This window comes from Mustela lutreola, chromosome 2 (genome assembly GCF_030435805.1).
Source record: "Mustela lutreola isolate mMusLut2 chromosome 2, mMusLut2.pri, whole genome shotgun sequence".
Lineage (NCBI taxonomy): Eukaryota > Metazoa > Chordata > Mammalia > Carnivora > Mustelidae > Mustela > Mustela lutreola.
The window spans coordinates 182,957,853-182,966,474 of record NC_081291.1 but is presented as its reverse complement, the minus strand read 5'-3'; the positions used below and the strand labels follow the sequence as shown (position 1 = coordinate 182,966,474).

Here is an 8,622-nt window from a genome sequence, read left to right as displayed (position 1 = left end):
TATGTGCACTCGAGAAGAATGAGTATTCTGGTGTTTTAGGGTAGAATGTCCTGTATATATCTATGAGGTCCATCTGGTCCAGCATGTCACTTAAAGCTCTTGTTTCTTTTTTGGTTTTCCACTTAGATGATCTGTCTACTGCTAAGGGTGGAGAGTTGAGGTCTCCTACTATTAAGGTATTATTATCAATATGTCTCTTTGTTTTGGTTAACAGTTGGTTTATGTAGTTGGCTGCTCCCATATTGGGCTGACCTATAAAGACCTATAAAGAATTTCTCAAATTCAACACCCAAAAAACAAATAATCAAGTCAAAAAATGAGAAGACATGAACTGACACCAAAGAAGACATACTGATGACTAATAGACACATGATAAAATGTTCATCATCATTAGACAGCAGGGAAATTCAAATCAAAACCACATTGAGATACCACCTTACACCAGTTATAATGGCAAAAATTGACAGGACAAAAAATAACAAATGTTGGAGAGGTTGTGGAGCAAGGGGAACTCTCTTACACTTTTGGGAATGCAAGTTTGTGCAGCCACTTTGGAAAACAGTGTGGAGGTTCCTCAAAAAACTAAAAATAGAAATACCCTTTGACCCGGCAAATGCACTACTGTGTATTTACCTCAAAAATACAGATGTAGTGAAAAGAAAGACCATATGCACTCCAATATTCATAGCAGCAATGTCCACAATAACCACAATGTGGAAAGAGCCAAGATGCCCTTCAACAGATGAATGGATAAAGAAGATGTGGTCCATATGTACAATAAAATATTACTCAGCCATCAGAAAGGATGAATATCCAACTTTTGCATCAACATGAATGGGACTGGAGGAGATTATGCTAAATGAAATAAATCAAGCAGAGAAAATCAATTATTATATTGTTTCACTTATTTGTGGAACATAATAAATAGCATGGAGGACATTAGGAGAAGGAAAGGAAAAATGAAGGAGGGGAAATCAGAGGGCGAGATGAACAATGAGAGACTGCAGACTCCAAGAAATAAGCTGAGAGTTTTAGAGGGGAGGTAGACAGAGGGATGGGTTAGCCCAGTGATGGGTATTAAGGAGGGCATGGATTGCTTGGAGCACTGGGTGTTATACACAAACAATGAACTATGGAACACTACATCAAAAGCTAATGATGTACTGTATGGTGAGTAACATAACATAATAAAAATAAAATCAACCTCAAAAGATGACTATGTTCCAGATGTTTTTGGAAGTATGGGTAAAAACTTACCCTATAACTAAGTCTGTAAGTATTAATTAATAAGGAAGAAATGTGATTTTCCCATTCAATAGGTTTCATATGTTTAATTTTACAGGGATGACTTTGACTATGCAAATGATGCTAATGAAGGTCTATGTCTCCATACAATTATGAACATATATTATAGAATCCAAATTAACCTTAAATGGAAATAAAAAAGTTTTTCTTTAATAAAATCACTTAAGGTGCAATATATTGAAAAAACTTCAAAATTACCAATTAGTCATTTTATATGTGTCTTTCAAAAAAGACTTCAAGATTATATCAAAATTTAAACGTTTCAGAATTATTAGATATCTATCAATAGTTTACTTTATGTTCAATTGTTAGTGACTATAACTTTAGCTTCTTATCTCTTCATTCTCTTTGGCAGTAAAACTCGGATCTATTAGGTTTATTATACTAAAATATTGTCCTCCTCATCAAGTTATTATTTAATTATACATATTCTTGTCCACAATTATTTCCATATATTTGTACATAAATATTAATATGTAAGTTATATAGCGTTAATCAGCAATGAATTAATAACACAATTAGATCAAAGTTATATTAATTATATAATGATATTTGTCACCAATTCTCTGGTTAATCATATTGATATAAGAGAACCATTAACCATGTTCCAAAATTAGAACTCCAGAAAGAAAGTGACCTAATATGACATGAATTCTCAATAAGTCAGGCCAAAGTCAGGAATTAGGGAGGGTTATGTAAGAAAGACATAAGGAGAATATCACACAATTGGAAGAGTCTTGAGCTGGTGGAACCAGCCTTTGTAAGGATAGTGAGTGTGAAGACTAGCAAGATGTACAAAGTAGAATCAACATGATTTGGATAATATGTGAGAAGTACGAGAGAAGAGAAAGCTGTCAAGGTGATCCAAAGTTTTCTGATTTAAGAAGCTGGGTAACAAGAAAACTTTTAACATACCAAAGGAAGAAAACATTTGGGGGATAAGAAATATTATGAATTCATTTTTAGATACATTTGAAGTTAAGATGTCAGCATATTATTTAAATCAACATGTCTAGTAGGCAACTAAATATATGGCATCAAAATGCAGAACAGAAATTGGAGCCAGAAATACAAATTTTAATGGGATCTGAAGCCTCGGTGTTAAATCTGCTTGTGTGAGTAAACAAAACATCGATGGGAGCTAATAGAAAAGAGTGTGTCAAAGACAGAGTCATAAAAAATGACAAAATTTTAGAGGCAGGCAAAAGAAGACAATATATAAAAAGGGAGATCAGAGAAAACATTATGTCAGTTAGGCAAGAATTAAATATCATTTCTATGGCCAGTGGTCCAGTTGGAATAGATTGACCAAAACTTATTAAGCATGAAATAGAGTGGATAGCCAGAAAGTCAGAATTCACAAGAGCAGGAAATCATAGCGGGCTGATATAGTCGAAAATGTCATTATAAAAACCTAAAACACGGCTTGAATTTAAAAGTTATATAGAATATAGCCAGATTTAAAAAAAAAATAAAGAAGAAGACATATTTGATGACATAAACAATACATGACAAAGAACTGTAGCAGAAATAAACATGGTTCTTATAATACAAGGAATACTACAGGTTTTCATTGTGTGAAAGTATTGGATAGGTGTGGGCTAGGTTGGAAGAAATGGAATGACTGGGAGAGAAAGGTTATAATTAACATCATGGAGAGGCACCTGGATGGCTCAGTTGGTTAAAGTCACTGACCTTGGCTCAGGTCATGACCCCGGAGTCCCAGGATGGAGTCCCGCATTGGGCTTCCAGCTCCACCGAGAGTCTGCTTCTCCCTCTGACCTTCCCCTCCCATGCTCTCTCTCTCATTCTCTCAAATAAATAGATAAAATCATTAAAAATAAAAAGTAATAAAAAATAAAATATGATTAATATCATGGAGAAAAGAAAAGTTAATGGAGGCTTTTGTGTAGGGAAGCAATGTATATAACTGGCATCCAATCATGGATTTTCCAGAAGTAATGAATAGATAGGAGTTTAAAAAAGCAAGCTGGGGATCTACTCTTATAAACCAGGAATGAGTGGTAATGAATTTGACTAGGGTGGTAGGACAAGAAAAAAAGGAGAGTGAGCTCCAGAAATGGAAACATTTTAAAATAAAAAGTAAATAAACTTAGTGCCTGATCTCTATTTCCCAAAAATTATATGAAAGAAATGAATAAGCCAAAGATGACTCCAAGATTTAATCCTTAAGTGACTGGGAACTTAATCGGGAAAGGAGATCTGATATGAAGCACTAATTTAGAAAGGGAAGTATATGTTTGTTTTAGTATCTGTTAAGCTTATAGTGATGGAATCCATCCAAGAAAATAATGTTCATTGGGCAACTGGTGAAAGAGTTGGAACTCGAGTAAATGGACTTGAATTATATGATCAGAAATATAAACATGTGACAACTGATGATAGCTTGCTAAAATTTTATAGCCATTTGATCATTTTTATGTATTTTAACCATTTTGAAAATATTATCAGGTATGTAATAAAAATATGAAGATTCCATGGAATGTATTTATCTTTTTGTTTGTCATTTAAGCTATTTTTTTTATAAATTTAATTCAATTAGCCAAGGTATAGTATATCATTAGTTTTTGACATAATGTTCAATGATTCATTGTGTATTATCTAATGCTCATGTATATTATCCAGTGTATTATCCAGTGCTCATTACATCACATGTCATCTAATCTTTACAACGAAACTTCAATCTAGATCTTGTTGTTATTAACTGTATTGCAAACATGAAACCACTGTAAGATACAGAGCAGTTAAGTGACTTGAGCAAGTTCATACAGCAACAGAGTAAGATTAAACGTGGTTCTCTGAATCCAGAGCTTGATTAATAGGCATCACACAATATTTACTGCAGATGCTACGGGTAAAGAGGCTCCAAATATTCATAGAATGGAAATTAGTTGATTCTGATGAAACTGAAGGACTGAATAATTTATTTCAAATTTATCTGGAAACACCATGAAATAAAATCTGTAAGATAATTGACAAATAATGTATGATAAAATTGACTTTCTTCTTCCAGAAAGAGGAAACACTTCATTTACTCACTGTGTATATGCATTAAAGAAAATGGATCTTAAGCAGTAAGTATATAAATATTATCTGTGATTGTGTAGATTTAATTTTTATAAATTTTAGTAACTTTTTTATATGTTTTCAAAGACAAAAACGATGGTTTTAGCTTTGTATTGACCTATATGCAAATTTTCTAGTTACGGATTTAGAAATAGTTATTTTATTTTATTTTATTTTATTTTATTTTATTTTATTTTATTTTATTTTTGAAGTGAAAGAACTACCTTTTTTTTTTTAATTTCTTTTCAGCGTAACAGTATTCATTGTTTTTGCACCACACCCAGTGCTCCATGCAATCCGTGCCCTCTCCAATACCCACTACCTGGTTCCCTCAACCTCCCACCCCCTTGCCCCTTCAAAACCCTCAGATTGTTTTTCAGAGTCCATAGTCTCTCATGGTTCACCTCCCCTTCCAATTTCCCTAGTTTTTAAAAATGATACATACCTGGAAATTTTGAATACAACAATCTGCCCTTTGTATACAATGGTTGTTATGACAAGACAATACAAGTGCAGATAAGGCTGCATAGTAACAGTGGATATTTGAAACTAGAACAAAGAGCTTTCTTGAGATAAATTTTTCAATACACTTCTACAATTCTGAAAGTAACTATAGGTCATGCACTATAATTATGTGTTACAGAAAATGAATAAAAGATGTTCTTCAAAAACAAATAAAAAGTAATATTAAAACTCCTTCTTTGTTCTAATTTGAGAAGAATGCTACCATACATTTAATCCAAAATAAATTTTACTTTATAGCATTCAGGGTCATATGCAAACTAATATTAAAGCTCAAATGTATCACACACACACACACACACACACACACACACACACACACACATATACAACACAATAAAATATGGCATCAACTGTTCTTGATTTTTTTTTTTTTTTTATAAACAAAGTTAAACTGGGGCACCTGGGTGGCTCAGTGGGTTAAGCCTCTGCCTTCAGCCCAGGTCATGATCTCAGGGTCCTGTGATTGAGCCCTGCACTGGGTTCTCTGCTTCTCAGGGAGCCTGCTTCCCCCTCTCTCTTCCTATCTCTCTGCCTGCTTATGCTCTTTCTCTCTCTCTCTGTCAAATGAATAAAATCTTTAAAAAAATAAGCAAAGTTAAACTATCAATATTTTCTTCATTTTTTCCACTGTGGAAACAAGACTCATTTCAAATATTTATACCCAATAGGCAACATATTAGCAAATACTCATAAAGAAGAAAAAGGCCAGACATACTGTGCCTAGTAATGAGTTCCAACTAGTCTTTTTTAAGGAAATTATATACTTTATTTCTTAAGGTATCTCTAGTAAATAGTAAGTATGCTTTAAATATTTAAATTGAATAAATAGTAAATATGCTTTTGAAATAAAGATACTTATTTCTTAGATTAGCAGGAATTTGTCCATAGGACTTAGCAGAAACTAGAGCAAAAACTATCAAAGATAAGATTCAGTTAGAAATTTGAATTTGTTTCTGGCATTGATAAATTGAATAGTCAGTGTAGTTGGTAGAAATGTGCATGCTGCTTACTGAAGACACTCTTACTGCCTAGAATAACTAAGCCTTGCTTATTCTTGACTAGATTAAAAAACAACCTCTAAGAGGTTAAATGCATACAGGTATGAGACAGTAGACATCATCTTACCTTTACTGGATTTAATATTAACTAAGTGCTGTTGGTCTTATCTCTAAGGAACTTCTGACCTTGATGCTGGAATGTAGGTCAGATTTAAAAAAGAAAAAAACAAAATCCACTGTTAAGCAATTAGAATTTTTTTTTTTAACTCTATCATCCCAGTGGAGCTCCTAGATTAAAAATAATAGGCTTACCAAAATCATTTCTCAACAATTTGGGTTAATATCAGTTTACCTCTTGTCAAAGAAAAGTTGTCTACTTCTATACTAGTGATATAGAAAATATTTTGGTCATTACATAGTTTCTTGGGTTAAACAAAAGGGCATTATGCAGTATTTATTTAATAATTAATCTTTATCCAAAGCCTGATAATTCAAAGTGAAAGATATACCAGCCAGGAAACTGAGTCCTGTCATATCTACAAAACTTCTTTGCCCACCTTGCCTGAATTGGCACTATGTCCTGCTAAGTACACTTCTGAATACCAACATGAGAAAAATTTGTTTCTTTTTCCATCTACCCACCAAGTTACATAACACACTACTCTAATTCAGGCCTTCATTTTGTTTTACTTATTATAACCTTATTTTAAAAGTTATTTTTATGGACAGCCTGTGTGGCTCAGTCAGTTAAATTTCAACTCTTGATTTTGCCTCAGGTCATGGTGTCAAGGTTATGACATCAAGTCCCACCTTGCACTCTTCACTGGGCATGGGGCCTGCTTAAGATTCCCTTTCTCTCTCTTCCTCTTACCACCCCCCAACATGTGTTTTCTCTCTCAAAAAGGAAAAAAAAGTTATTTTTACTGATATATTTATTTGGGCTCATTATGTTTATTATTAAATATAATGTCTAAAACAAAAATAGGAAACCTCTTCATCTAATTCTCCAGAAAATGTAACCTGGTTTCATAACCTTATAGACATTTTCAATATAAGCACAAATATGTATGTATTTGCATTCAAATTTTACAAAAATTAATCAATGCTTTACTCACTGTTTTCTATTATGTGTGCATGCATGGGTGCATGTGTGGGTTGTTAATATTAGATTGTATTTTTATTATGGTCTTTGGATAAATCTTTGTATTCAGTACTCAGTGTTACAAAATTATAATCCTGTTTCCTATTTAGATATTCCTTAATAACTAAAATTATTGATTTACTGAAAACAGATAATTTGGCAAATTGGATTTTGGATAAATTTTAAAACAAATAATAAAAATTTGCATAAATTAAAATAAGCTACTTCTGCACACCAAATTAACATTCTGTGGTATTATAAGATCACTACAGAAAATACACTTGAGGGGTACCTGGGTGGCTCAGATGGTTAAGCATCTGCCTTCAGCTCAGGTCATGATGCCAGGGACTGGGATCAAGCCCAAGGCTGGCTCCCAGCTCAGTGAAAATCCTGCCTCTGCCTCTGTCTGTCTGTCTCCCTCTCAAATGAATAAATAAAACCTTTAAAATATAAATTCAAATATATATATATATATATATGTGTATATATATATATATATATATATATATACACACACACACACACACACACACACATACACATACATATGATTTCATCTGGGCTGCGGACATGCCTACATGCCTTCCAGACTGAGGAAGACTTAGAAACTTCAGGACTATGTGAGCCACAGCCAGGGCTCCATCAGCAAGCATGGGAAGTACCTAGGAGGCCAGGGTAATCCTGGTGGCATTCATCACCACAAGATTGGCTTCAACAAACACCCAGGATACTGTGGATAAGTCAGTAGGAGAAATTACCACTTAAAGAGGAACTAAAGCTTCTACCCAAATGTCAACCTTGATAAACTGTGGGCCTCAGTCAGTGAGCAGACACTGGAAATTTCCTCCAAAAACAAGACTGGAGTTGCTCCTATCATGGATGTGGTGCAATGGGGCCACTACAAAATTTTGGAAAAGGGAAAACTCCAAAAAAGCCTGTCCTTCAGTAGAAGAGCAGAGGAGAAGATTAAGGGTGTAGGGAGATGCCTGCGTTCTAGTAGCTTGAAGCCAGTAGCTTGTGGGGGGGGGGGGGCTAATTAAATGCTAACAAGTGCTCCCTCCCCCCCCCAAAAAAAAGAAGAAAAGAAAATATACTTGAAAATACCTTTGGGGGAAATGGATATTCACCATTTATATCCTTTAACATGGAACATAGTTTTGTTGAATACCAAAGGGAGACCATAACCGGTCTTCCTGATTGGACCTGGGTGGAAACCAGGGTCAAGATCAATAATATTTTCTTATGTGTCCATGATATATTTCAGACAGGATAGTTCCCCCAAAACTAAATATCTAAGGATTGATAGCATGAAAAGCTTTTTACTTCCACCCGCCTGATGACATGCAATATTATGTACATATTATGTATAATATTAAAATTCTTAAATATTATAGATATAGGAAAACTTTGAAGACATTGCAGGTTTATTTCCAGAACACCACAATACAGCAAATAATTCAATAAAGTGAGTCAAATTTTCCTGTTTCTCAGTACATGAAAAAGTTAGATGTACACTATATTGTAGTCTATTAAGTGTGCAATAGCATTATGGTTAAAAACAAGGTA

General features: G+C 33.7%; 1 pseudogene; it reads left to right on the top strand.

Moving 5' to 3' along the window:
* The first annotated feature begins 7,634 nt into the window (after positions 1-7,634).
* On the top strand, positions 7,635-8,061 carry LOC131825947 (large ribosomal subunit protein uL15-like; annotated as a pseudogene).
* Positions 8,062-8,622: the final 561 nt, after the last annotated feature.